The following is a 12769-nucleotide window of genomic DNA, read 5'->3' as shown; positions in this document are numbered from 1 at the left end:
CCCAGGGCAGACTCCGGAGGGTTTGGATGGGGCTGGGGAGGGTGGCGTAACTGTTACTTTCTCTGCTCAGTAGGAACATGGCCAGTTTCAGTACAGCTCAGGCCAGGCAGCGGGGTGCCTTGTGGGGGGAGGAGGGAGCCTGAGGACAGGGAGGAGACCCTACCCAAAGGGGCCAGAGAGTGGTCCCGAGTCAGCAGGTCACAGGGCACTGAGAACCTTTTAACTCCCTCACATCATCTAGTCTTCTGTGTTCACTTTATGCTCCTACCCGCCCCCCACTGCCCCATCCCAAGCCTAGTTAACCCAGCCATCCGCCACGCGGCCTTTGCAGGATCCTTAGTTTGTACAGGCTTTCCTGACTAAGAAGGTAAAGAATCCACCTGCAATGCAGGAGACCTGGGTTCGGTCACTGGATCGGGAAGATCTCCTGGAGGAGGGCATGGCAACCCACTCCAGTATTCTTGCCTGGAGAATTCCATGAACAGAGGAGGCTGGCTGGGGGGCTACAGTCCATGGGGTCCCAAAGAATGGAACGTGACTTTCACTTTCACTTCAGTTTATTGGGTATTTTTCTGGGTGGAGAGAGGAACAAGCAGTTGTGCAGACTTCCTGGTAATAGAGTAACCAATAATGGGGCAGAAGAAGCCCTCACTGTCTTGACCAGGATGGGCAGCAGGGGGTCTATTCAACCCTTTGTTCCTTCATTCAGCAAATACTTAGAGTGGCTCCTCTGTGCCTGGCATGGTCCTCGGCACTGAGGACGCAGCATCAAAAACAAATGGAACGAACACACGTGACCATCAGGTAGTTTGCTGCAGTTTGCTGCAACAAGTTCAGAGTACAGGTTAGCTTCAGAAAAAAACCACATCAGAAGTCTAACTCTACTAGTTACTAATCGGGTGAATTTAGACAAGTTGCTGTGGGCTTCCCAGGTGGCACTAGTGGTAAAGAACCTGCCTGGCAATGCAGGAGACATAAGAGGGTTGGATCTCTGGGTTGGGAAGATCCCCTGGAGGAGGGCATGGCAACCATCTCCAGTATTCTTTCCTGGAGAATCCCATGGACAGAGGAGCCTGGAGAGAGAGAGTTCATAGGGTTGCAAAGAGTCGGACACAACTGCAGTGACTTACCATGCACACACAGACAAGTTGCTTACCATCTCTGATTCAGTTTCCCCATCTGTAAAGAGGGAAATAGAAGAACATAGCTCATAGAACTGTGGAGAGAGGGTCTGTAAAGTGCGAGCACAGTGTCTGCCCCCCAGGATGGGCTCAGTTGGTTTTCTGTCCAGCTTGTGGCTTATCCAGCCTCCCCTTTCCCTTGCCTTTCCTTCCCCAGGACATGGCCTGGGCCTCCCACAGGTCACTGGCACAGCAACAAGTGCTGAACAAACAGCCGTGTGCTCCCGTCTGCATGCAGACTTCAGGAGGGGCTGTGGTAGAAATGGGGACACAGAGCGTGTCCCCAGGGACTGTGCAGCTCCAGGAAGGACAAAGTTGACCCACAAAGGACTGAGAGATGCGTGCGCATGCACTGAAGTGAAAAGAAAAAAAAAAAGGTAGAAATCAATTGTTAACAACAGAGGCAAGAGGAGGATGGGAGGCTGCCAAGTGATGGGGGCTGAGTGGAGGTGAGCTCTCAGTTGGTCTGGAGTTGGAGGGGCAAAACATGAGACTGTCCAGGTCAAGGTGCTCCAGTACTGTCCTGGTGATGGCTGGCGGTGGGGGGTGGGTGGTGGGCAGACTGTACTAGGTTAAAAAGTCCAGCCTCCTCTGACCACAGCCAGGGGGTCAGAAGGGGCCACCACTGCCTCAGGAGAGCCTCCCAGGCCTCCCTGTTGGGGAATAGGCTGGTTTCACGCCTTGATCTTTCAATGCATAGAACTTAGGATTATGATTTAGTGCAGGGGGCTAACCAGCTAATTTCACTCCCGGCTGTGATGCGACTCTCTTACCTACCATCCCTGCACTCCCTAAGCCAGGAGAGCAGAGGCTAGGCCCACACCCGGCCCTCTCGGGGGCCACGAAGCTGCTGATGCCAGAGCAGCTGGGATGTGGAGAACAAGGATTCTGCTCCAGACTGGCCACTGGCTTGCTGTTGACCTACAACATGTGACTGACCTGTGGATGTCAGTTACTTCGGCCATCTAACCAGGAGCTGGAACTTGCTCTCAGAGGCCCCGCTCAGCCCAAAGTTCTGTGATCCTGTGTTTCCTTCCATGGACTTGATTCACACAGAGATGGTCATTGGAACCACTATTGAAACACCAAACCAACAAGTATGACGCGTAGCAGCCAAGGCACGGAGTGTGAGGGCTTGGCCCTGGGGTGTCCTTCTGTTGTAGGGTCTCCCAAGACAATGGGGAGTTGACAATGGCTTTGGCTTGATCGATGGCCTTCCCAGGGTGAATGGGCAAGTCTAGCAGTAGGGGCGGGCTTCCCGGGTGGCACAGTGGTAAAGAACCCACCTGCCAGTGCAGGAGACACAAGAGACATGGGTTCCATCCTGGGTCAGGAAGATCCCCTGAAGGAAGAAATAGCAACCCACTCCAGTATTCTTGCCTGGGAAATCCCACGGATAGAGGAGCCTGGCGGGCTATAGTCCCTGGGCACGACAGCAACTGAGCACATAACTCACAAAGAATGGTAGGGACAGCTCCATGAGGTGGCCTTTTATCTGAAGACTCACCTGCCTCTTTAAAAAGTGCCGTTTGCTTCTTTTGTTGAGCTAGTGTGGTGCTGGGAGAAGGGTCACTGGCTTTGGAGCCATTCTGTGTTCTGACCCTGGATCTACTACAACTAAGCTTGTGTCCTTCGGCACATCATCGAACCTCCCTTAACCTCACTTTTCTTAGCTAGACAGGCTGCTGCTGCTGCTGCTGCTGCTAAGTCGCTTCAGTTGTGTCCAACTCTGTGCGACCCCATAGACGGCAGCCCACCAGGCTCCCCCGTCCCTGGGATTCTCCAGGCAAGAACACTGGAGTGGGTTGCCATTTCCTTCTCCAATGCATGAAAGAGAAAAGTAAAAGTGAAGTCGCTCAGTCGTGTCCAACTCTTAGTGGCCCCATGGACTGCAGCCCACGAGGCTCCTCCATCCATGGGATTTTCCAGGCAAGAGTACTGGAGTGGGTTGCCATTGCAGGATAGTAATAATACAAAGCACATAGGACTGTTGGGTGAAGAAGGGAATGGCAACCCTTGGGGTCGAGAAGAGTCAGGATTGAGTGACTAACCCAACAAGAGGAGTATTGTGACTTTTCTAGAAGAAAGTATCCATAAGCGTTCACGGTGAATATTAGCTTTTTTCCCCCAATTAGAGAATTTTCTCATGCACTCTCTCGTCTGAGCCTCTCAACTTTGTGACGCTGTCTCACTTTACAAGGGAGAGGAACCTGGGCTCAGAGAGTGGCGGAAGCGACAGAGCCAGGAAGGGACGGCAGATGCCTCTGTCTGTCCAGGGGGACACACGGTAATTAGGGTGGCCTGCGTCCACCTATGATGATGAGGGCTCTTTCTTTAGCCTTCCAGAGACAGAACAAGCACCGCTGAGCTCTAAGAGCCTCCGTGTCCTGAACTCTACCTTGCCCTCTCCTGAGAGTCTCTTCACAGGAGCCGCCTGAACCCAGCTCCCCGCCACCCAAACCTTTGTTTGGCAAACTGCGGGTACCTCCCGGCTGTTATGGAAACCCAGACTATCCTCGTTGACGGATATAAGTTCCGCCGGGGAGGGCTCGGGACTGAGAACGAGCTCCTGTCACCCTGAGGCCCTGGGCGCATACCTGGAGTCTCTCTGGGCTGCTGTTTTTTCACTTCCACAAAGCTTTCAGGAGGGCTGGGGTGCCTGGCACGGAGATGGGGAGGTGGGTTTCGGGCAGGGAGGCGGGGTGATGGCAGGGGCAGCGGGTGGCAGAGCTGCAATGCCATCACCCTGCGTCCACCGGCCGCCGCGGCTGGGAGGTGGCTCAGAGTGAGCCGACTGATGTGATGTCCTGGGGCTACACGTGTGGTCCTCTGGCTCTCCGTCCTGACAGACACAGGGGACCCTGAGGCTGTAAGTGGCAGGGCCTCTACTTGGGCTGAGTCCAGGGTGGTTCAGGGAGTCTAGATGGAGCAGGGGGAGTGAGCCCACACCCAGAGGTCCCTCATGTGGTCCTCACTGCGCTGTCCCTTGTCTCTGAGTAGTCTCCATTCCCAGGCCTGTGCTGAGCCGGGGGTCCAGGGCTGTCCCCACCCTTTCTCAGGTGAGGCCCTGCTCTGTGTGGGTTGTGAGTTCAACTCCAGGTCAGGGGCTGAGAGAAGCAGCCCAGAGAGATTCCACATGTGCACCCAGGGCCTCGTGGTGACAGGAGTGTGTTCTCAGTCATGAGCCCTCTCTGGTGGTCCTTAAATCCGTCAGCGAGCCACCTGCTTAATGAAAGCCTGGCCATGTGCTGTGTGGTTCTCAGGGCCTCGTGTGTTTGACCTTCGACACGCCTCTTAGCTTCTCTGGATCTTGGCGTCCTCATTTTATACAAGGAGGAGGTTAGATAAGATTGTCCTCGAGGCCCCTTCCGGATCTGCTATTCTGTGACTCTGGGGGCTGTCCATGCTGGAGTGTGTGCTCCCGACGCCCAGGCGCCCTGCGTCCGGAGGAGGTGGTGGGCTCCAGGGGATGTTCGGCCCAGCGGTGGTAGGACTGCCTGGCTCTGACTAAGCAGGGCGGGGTGGGGAGAAGGAGATTTAAGGGCAGCCGGGTCTCACTTAATTTGGGTGCTGGAGCTGGCGAGCTCCCACCGAGGGGCCCTTTCTGAGTGGGGGGGATAGTCATCAAGCAGGAGAGACCAGCGGTTAGGGAGCTCAAGTCTGATGCTCTCCTGTGGCCTGAGCAGAAGTGGTGGTTTTGCACTGTTGCCTTGATGGGAGCGTGTCTCATGGCCCCATCTCCCTCCAGCCCTCTCTGGGAGGAGCTGACTAGATGCACAGTGGGGCGGCAGTCCCCTGGGGGTTCCTCACTCGTCGTTAGTATGACCCGGAGGACAGCCAGAGAGCTTGGTGGGACTCCCCAGCTTTCCCTGGGGGCCAGAGGAAGGCATCCCGTTAGCAGCAGTGAGATGGGAGGATGCTACCACCTGTAGACGCCCAGATTGTTGGGAAAAGCCCTTTCCAAGCTGGACGTCTGGTCTCCTGGAATACTCTTCAGAGTCGTTTCCATTGGCTTTGGAAGGGAGAAAAGATGGAGAGAGCTCTGCACTCGCGGGCTGTGCTCTGGGTGGTGCAGTTAGCTGCTGGCAGGGGACTAGGGGAACATCCCCCACTTTCTTTCTGCACAGAGTCCAGCTGCCGCCCGTCCACAGTGGGGCTGGATTCCGCTGGGAGGGAGGAGACCAGCTCCCATAGCGAGCATGCAGACCACGGGAAGAAAAGGGCTCTTCTGAGTCTTGTGATTTTTGAGTTAGCTGCACAAGTCCGCAGGAGAGTGGGGACCCTTTCACTACGTTCTGGGAGCACTCACTCTTTATCTGGCCATCATCATAGACCCAGGAAAGAAAGTGAGGCTCAGCGTGCGTAAGAGAACTTGCCAAGGGTCACCCATCTGGTTTGGTGTCCCTCTGGATCAGTGGTCTTTTCAGCCCAGCTTGCTGCCTGCTCTAGGGAGACGTGTGTTTAGGGGTAAGTTGCTATGGATGGCTTGCTAACTTTTTTCTCCTTCTCTCTGCCAGCCTAGACCCTCTGCTCCAGCTCATAGCAGGCTCAATGTGAGATACAGGGCTTTGACTGGGTAGGTCACAGGTGATGAGATTCTGGCGTGACAAGGAGCATGACTGAGGCAGACCGGTGCCTCATGAGCCAGAGCCTTGGGTTTGAGCTGAGACTCAGCTGTATGCTTAGTGCATGGCCTTAAAAGCTGGCCCCACCATCCTCCTCAGTAAAATGGTGGTGATAACGCCTACTGGCCAGGACCACCTGAGCTAGCAGATGAGGATGTGTTGGCATATTACATAAACATAAACAAAAGTGCCTGCACTGTGCTTCACACGTAACATGTGGGGGAGAAAATCAGTTGGCACAGACTCTATGTTTCTTAATAGTTTAGGGTTGAGCACACATACATGCACACACACACACATACTACACACACCCTCCTCATGCTCACTCAGAGAGTGATGACAACCCTGTTTAAGTGATTGAAAGCTGGCAGGGTGGCCGTTCACAATGGCCCCACAGCTGGGGCGTGAATGGGTGGTTTTCTAGATTCCCGCATAGAGTCAGCAAACCGGAATTGCAAGCCTACTATGTGCCAGTGGTTGTCGCCACTTACGTTTTCCCGTTTGGCCCAGTGAGGGGCCATCTCGGGCCTGGTGTGGGGAGGGTTGGCCTCTGCTGGGTCCCGTCAGTCTGCACCAGGCCATAGGCTCCTCCCTGTAGGTAACATTCATGCTATAGATTTTTACTGAGCACCTTGTACATGTCAGACCTGGTGAAGGTGCTGAGGAGACCGTGAACTAGGCAGACAGGCACCCTGCCCATGGAACTCACAGTCTTCAGGGGAGATGGGCATTTGAGTTCTGTGAGTAATTAGTGAAACCATGATAAGAGGCATGGAGGAGAAGTCCAGAAAATGATGAGCACATAGCTGGGGGATGTGCGCTCCTCTGGGGATCTGGAGGGCATCCTGGGGACATGAGCTTCATGCTGAGGTTTAAGGGGAACTGGTGAGGATTCTAGTCACCTTGGGCTGGCTTTGCCTGACCTCGTGGTCACTTGAGGCCCTTCCTGAAGAGAGAGAGTAGGCCAACCCCTCATCCTGGGGGGCTCCTTTTCCATCCCAGGCAAGGGCAGAACAAGGTGAGAGAAAGCCAGTGGGCGCCAGAGACAGCCTGCCAGGGATTTTGCTCTCACTTGCCATCTCTGGGGTCACACAGAGTTGGACACGACTGAAGCGACTTAGCAGCAGTAGCAGCAGCAGAGTTTACCAGGCGGCTTCACAGAGCAGAGCTGATGCTGTTCCCACAGAGCCCCTCCCCCTAACCCATCCTTCCACACTCCTCCAGGGCACAGCCTCCAGGGGAGCCTTTAAACGATGCAGGCCTCCCTTGCCCATTCTTTCCTGGCTGGGGCCCTGCTCGTATCTGGGGCTGCCTGGTGATGTTGCCTGGTGATGTTCACATTCATGTCTCACCTGAGTTGATTTCTGGAAACCCCTTAAGGGCAGCAGCTGTGAGCTGGGGAGGAAGGCTCACCCTTCTTTCTTGGTACCATTGAGAGGACTGTATTCATCACAGATCTGGCCCTTCCCCCTAGATGGGATGAAGTCAACCTCTTGAGTTGTTTCCTTGGTGAAGTTGGAAACACTGGGAACAATAGATGAATATTTTGTAGTCTGGTCCTTTGGAGGGGGCAATGGAGAGGCAGGAGTGGGTAGCCAGAGAGAGACTGATGAGTTTAAGTGACTAGGGCTGTAAATGCAAAGTTAAACAGATGATTTAAAAAAAAAAAAATGGATGCTTGCAAGGGAATAGCTGGTGGTACAGAATGGACCTTTGCCTGAGGCATCAGCATCCCCCGGGGTTGGCAAAGTGTATCTGCCTTGGGGTTGGAGAGGTAGGGCCTCACTTATGCCACAGGCTGGATGTGTGATTTTGGGCAATTTCCTAAGCCTTTGAGCCTGAGTTTCTTCCCTTTTGTGAAATTGGGAGAACAAAGACTCTGCAGAGGTTCGATGAGCCTGGTCTAGTCCCTGGTTGCTTGCTTGCTTAATTGTTTCAGTTGTGTCCAACTCTTTGAGAGCCTGTGGACCATAGCCCACCCAGCTCCTCTGTCCATGGGATTTTCTAGACAGGAGTGCTGGAGTGGGTTGCCACGCCCTCCGCCAGGGTATCTTCCTGACCCAGGGATCAAGCTCGTCTCCTAGGTCTCCTGCATTGCAAGTGGATTCTCTACTAGGGAAGCCCCTAGTCCCTGGCACAGGGTACTAAAGATGTGTGGGTTCCTTTCCTGCATGTCCTTCTCTCTCCCCACAGTGCTGGACACAAAATTCCCCTTCAGGAGTCAGGAAGGAGTGGGTGCAGGGAGGTGTGGGCCTCTCTGGGGAGCCCAGCTGGAATGGCTGTCCGAGGACTGCAGGCTGGAGGCATGGATGTCAGAGCTGGCGAGTCTTCCCCAAAGGCCGGGCACAGTGTTCTGGGGCTCCCTCAATAATCAGAACAGGGTAAGTGGCCATGGGAGGGCTGCAGAGCAGAGATTCTTTGAATTGGGAGGATAGGAGGGAGGAAATGAACACTTAGGAAGAGGCTGCTCTGTGCTTGCCCTTGAGCTAGGTGCTTTAGCACCCATTGTGTGAATTTATAAATGTAGAAGCATAAAATTTTAAAGTCTCAGAAATCTCAGAACTGGAAAGGACATAAAGACATCTATTTCAGCCTCTGTATTTTATATATGGAGAAATGAGGCTCAGAGAGGGCAGTAATTTGCCTAAGGTCACACAGGAAACTGGTGGCAGAGGTAGGTTAGAAACTGCCCAGGCCAGGACAGTTGGAGCAGAGCAGAAAGAGCACAGATTTTGGAATTAGACAGTCTAAGTCTGACTACAAATGTGCTTATAGTATGACCTAGAGAAACTTACTTCTTGAGCCTCAGTTTGCTCAGCTGTAAGATGGGATAGTAATTCTCGACTCAAGTGGTGGCCATGGAATAGAAATGAGATTACCTGGGTAAAGTGCCCGATATGATAAGGGGGCTCTGTGGGCTTGAATCCTTTCCCCTCTCAGCCCTGCCCCCTCCCCACTTGGCTCAGGGCTCTGACCACACCCACAGGGCCTCCAAAGAGCCTTGAGCTGGTCCAGCCTTGTCCCCACTAGGGTGCCAATACACAGGAGGCCTGGGGGCACTCATTCATTTCCTCATTCAGTTATTCAAGTACTTACTACGAATCTCGCGAGTGTGCAAGGCATTGTCTTGGTGCCTGGGCTTTATTGTTGCTGTTGTTCACTTGCTAAGTCATGTCCAACAATTTGTGACCCCATGGACTGCAGTGCACCAGCCTCCCCTGTCCTTCACTATCTCCCGGAATTTGCTCAGATTCATGTCCACTGAGTCAGTGATGCCATCTAACCATCTTATCCTCTGCTGCTCCCTTCTCTTTTTGCCCTCAATCTTTCCCAGCATCAGGATCTTTTCCAGTGAGTCAGCTCTTCACATTAAGTGGCTAAAGTATTGGAGCTTCAGCTTCAGCATCAATCCTTCTAGTGAATGTTCAGGGTTGATTTCCTTTAGGATTGACTAGTTTGATCTGCTTGCAGTCCAAGGGCTAGAAAGGAGCAAAAACAGATGTAGCCTCTAACCTGATAGAGTTTTCAGTGGATGGAGAGAAACATTAATTAAAAAAAAATCATACAAATAAATTTGAAACAACACATGTAAAAGGAGCTTTGACGGGAAAAATGTGGAACTACGAGAGCATTTAAACAGGAGATTTTATTTAGAGAGAGCAGGGAAGAGTCTGCAAGGAAGAGAAGTTTGAGCTGAGATCTGAAGGGAGAGGAGGAAATGAGTGAATAAAGATGGAAGCAAAGAGTAGGGTTTAATCCCTTGGCCAGGAAGTTTCCCTGGAGGAGGGCATGGAAACGCCTTCCAGTATTCTTGCCTGGAAAATCCCATGGACAGAGGAGTCTGGTGGGCTACCGTCCATGGTGTCCTGATGAGTTGGATACAACTGAAGCAACTGTGCACACATGCAAAGTGTATTCCAGGGTGTGTGCGTGGGGGAAACAGTAGGTGTGAAGGCCCTGGGGAGAGAGGAGGTATTGATGGATGGCCAGGGGGCCAGGGCAGAGAACCATGTTACGAGGGACAACTTGGAAGAGCTTGGAAGCACCCACAAGCAGTCTGATCTGGACCAGGCAGCACGTTCGGATGAGAAGGGAAGACCAAGGCTGTGATTCTGAAGTAGAGACAAGGCTAAAGCTTGGCTAAAGCGACTTCCCTGCTGGTCCAGCGGTGAAGAATCCACCTGCCAATGCAGGGGATACGAGTTCGATCCCTGGTCCAGGAAGATTGCCCAGGGGCAACTAAGCCCATGCACCACAGTGACTGAAACCTGCGTGCCGAGGGCCTGTGCTCCGAAACACGAGGAGCCACCGCCCCGAGAAGCCGGCACACCCCAGCTAGAGAGGAGTCCCTACTCACCGCAGCTGGAAAGAAGGCTGAGTGCAGCAACCAACGCCTTGTGCAGCCAGAAATAATAAATAAAGAAATAAAAAATTTAAAAACGCTGGCTATAGGCCCGGAGAGAGAAACAGAAATGAAAGTAATAATAATAAAAATCATAAATAGATTGCAGGTCCTTGGTGGAGAGGAGGGAGGTAGAAGTAAAAAATGAGCAAATCCATCATATAAGTGAACGGTGTCAAATTCATTTACGTCAAAGCCTTAATGATTTGGATTCATCGTTGAATAAAAGCCGAAGCCCTCACCGTGGCAGAATCCCCACCTCCCCAGTCCCGTTCCTCTCGCTGTCTTCCTTTTGCACTGCTCTGGCCAGCCAGATCATCCCCACCCAGATTTCCCTGTGGAACCCAGAGGGGTCAGGCATGCTTCTCCCTTGGGGTTCTTATACTGGCTGTTCTCTCTGCCTGGAGCCCTCTTTCCCTGACCTTTGTTTGACTCGCTTTGATCTAGGCAGAGCTGAGGGCGAGACCCTCAGGATTCAGGATTCTTAAACATTTGGGGAACTTCTGAGAAGATCCTCCAAGTCATGAGTCCCCAACCTCTGGGATCTAGTGCCTGGTGATCTGAGGTGGAGCTGATGTAATAATAGTAGAAATAAAGTGCCCCATAAATGTAATGAGCTTAAATCACACTGAAACCACCTGCTCTGACCCCTGGTTTGTAGAAAAATTGTTTTCCATGAAACTGATCCCTGGTGACAAAAAGGTTGGGTACCACTGCTCCAAATGGTCTATGAGGTTGTGGCTGTTCTGTGTGTGAGGTGGGCAAATAATCTCCCAACGATGATGAGCATTTGTTTCTCAAGACCTGGGTCCAATCAGCTTCCAGTGTTGAGCACTCTGCTCTTCTGCCCGCCCCCTCAAGCCCCAGCTCCACCCAGACTGGCCACTCTTGGTCTTAGGCTGGAGCTGGGATACACAGAGAAGATGTCTTTGCCCTGGTGCCTGGGCCTTTGGGGGCTGTGCTGGGGGACAGGCCTCAAGCTGTGTTCCTATTCAGAGTGGGAGCCATCAACGTTATCCTTCAGCTGATGTTTGCATTCTGAAAATGCATTTGTTTTGTTTTGGAGCCACAGAGCACAGGAAAGCCTCAGTCACCGGAGGCCAACCATCTCAGTTTGCCCGGGGCCCTACTGGTTTAGTGCTTTGGTGCTGAAAGCCCCAATTTCAGGTGGAGCCCTGGGTCCCGGGCGCTGGGGTGGTTGGTAACCCTGTGAGTCAGTTCAGACAGACTCATACAGCCACTAAAAGCTGTCCCCTTGCTCCCTCCATCTGGCTTCTGAATCTCTCAGCAATAACAGAAGTCCCCGGAGGGCCTAACAGAAAGATAGAAGCTTGTGGCTAGAGATAGTGGTTTAGTCGCTAAGTCATGTCCAACTCTTGAGACCCCCATGGACAGAGGAGCCTGGCAGGCTACAGTCCATGGGATTCTCCAGGCAAGAAAACTGGAGTGGCTTGCCATTTCCTTCTCCAGAGTTCAAATCCCACGTCTGTTGCGGACTATCATCTTGACTATCATGTAAACCTGCGTTTCAGGGTCCTCTTTTGTAAACATGGGGACTGTAATAGTTCCACGATGGTGTTGGGTGGGGACTCAGATGGCCTGATGCGTATATAACTCCTGGCACATGATAGGTGTTCCTGTCACAGGCTAGGTCATCATTTATTCCCAGTGTTGGCTATCAGATCAGATCAGATCAGATCAGTTGCTCAGTCGTGTCCGACTCTTTTCGACCCCATGAATCGCAGCACGCCAGGCCTCCCTGTCCATCACAAACTCCCGGAGTTCACCCAGACTCACGTCCATCGAGTCAGTGATGCCATCCAGCCATCTCATCCTCTGTCGTCCCCTTCTCCTCCTGCCCCCAATCCCTCCCAGCATCAGAGTCTTTTCCAATGAGTCAACTCTTTGCCTGAGGGTGGCCAAAGTACTGGAGTTTCAGCTTGAGCATCATTCCTTCCAAAGAAATCCCAGGGCTGATCTCCTTTAGGATGGACTGGTTGGATCTCCTTGCAGTCCAAGGGACTCTCAAGAGTCTTCTCCAACACCACAGTTCAAAAGCATCAATTCTTCGGTGCCCAGCCTTCTTCACAGTCCAACTCTCACATTCATACATGACCACAGGAAAAACCATAGCCTTGACTAGACGGACCTTTGTTGGCAAAGTAATGTCTCTGCTATAGGATGGGAGAAATCACCACTTCCTTTCTCTCAGAGAGGCTGGCCTAGGCACCCCCAGCGCCATGCACAGAGGGTTCTTAAATGGGCTGGGAGTCATCTGGTCAAGGGACTCAGGGCATGATGGCTGCAGCACGTGACAAGTATGTTTCTGACCGTGGGTCCCCTGCCGTGTGGATTATTGGAGACACGTCTTAAATTCATGGCCAGCTACTCCCTGCCTCTCTGATGGAGGGTGAACTGTGCTCATGGGACAGGAGCTCTTTTTTTTTTTATAAATTTTTTTTACATTGACCTTTAAAAAAAAAGAAATTTATTACTTATTTATTTGGCTGCACTGGGAACTTCCTCGATGGCTCAGCAGGCAAAGAATCTGCCAGCAATGC

At 52.5% G+C, this 12769-nt stretch overlaps 1 protein-coding gene across 7 annotated transcripts in view; it reads left to right on the top strand.

The window, feature by feature from the left end:
* The window catches only part of PKNOX2 (PBX/knotted 1 homeobox 2), a 298210-nt gene that overhangs the window by 6786 nt on the left and 278655 nt on the right, over positions 1-12769 (top strand). Inside the window, exon 1 of one of the 7 annotated variants that reach the window (XM_086385525.1) lies at positions 8000-8187. The exons of the other annotated variants lie outside the window; for them this stretch is intronic. The gene's annotated coding sequence lies outside the window, so the exon portion shown is untranslated. Of the gene's footprint in view, positions 1-7999; positions 8188-12769 lie in introns of those variants that run through there. 7 annotated transcript variants of the gene reach the window in all.

The sequence above is a fragment of the Bos grunniens genome, chromosome 29 (genome assembly GCF_055505025.1).
Source record: "Bos grunniens cultivar Pamir isolate PY7600 chromosome 29, Bosgru_T2T1.0, whole genome shotgun sequence".
NCBI classification, from domain to species: domain Eukaryota; kingdom Metazoa; phylum Chordata; class Mammalia; order Artiodactyla; family Bovidae; genus Bos; species Bos grunniens.
This window is presented reverse-complemented; position numbering and strand designations above follow the sequence as displayed.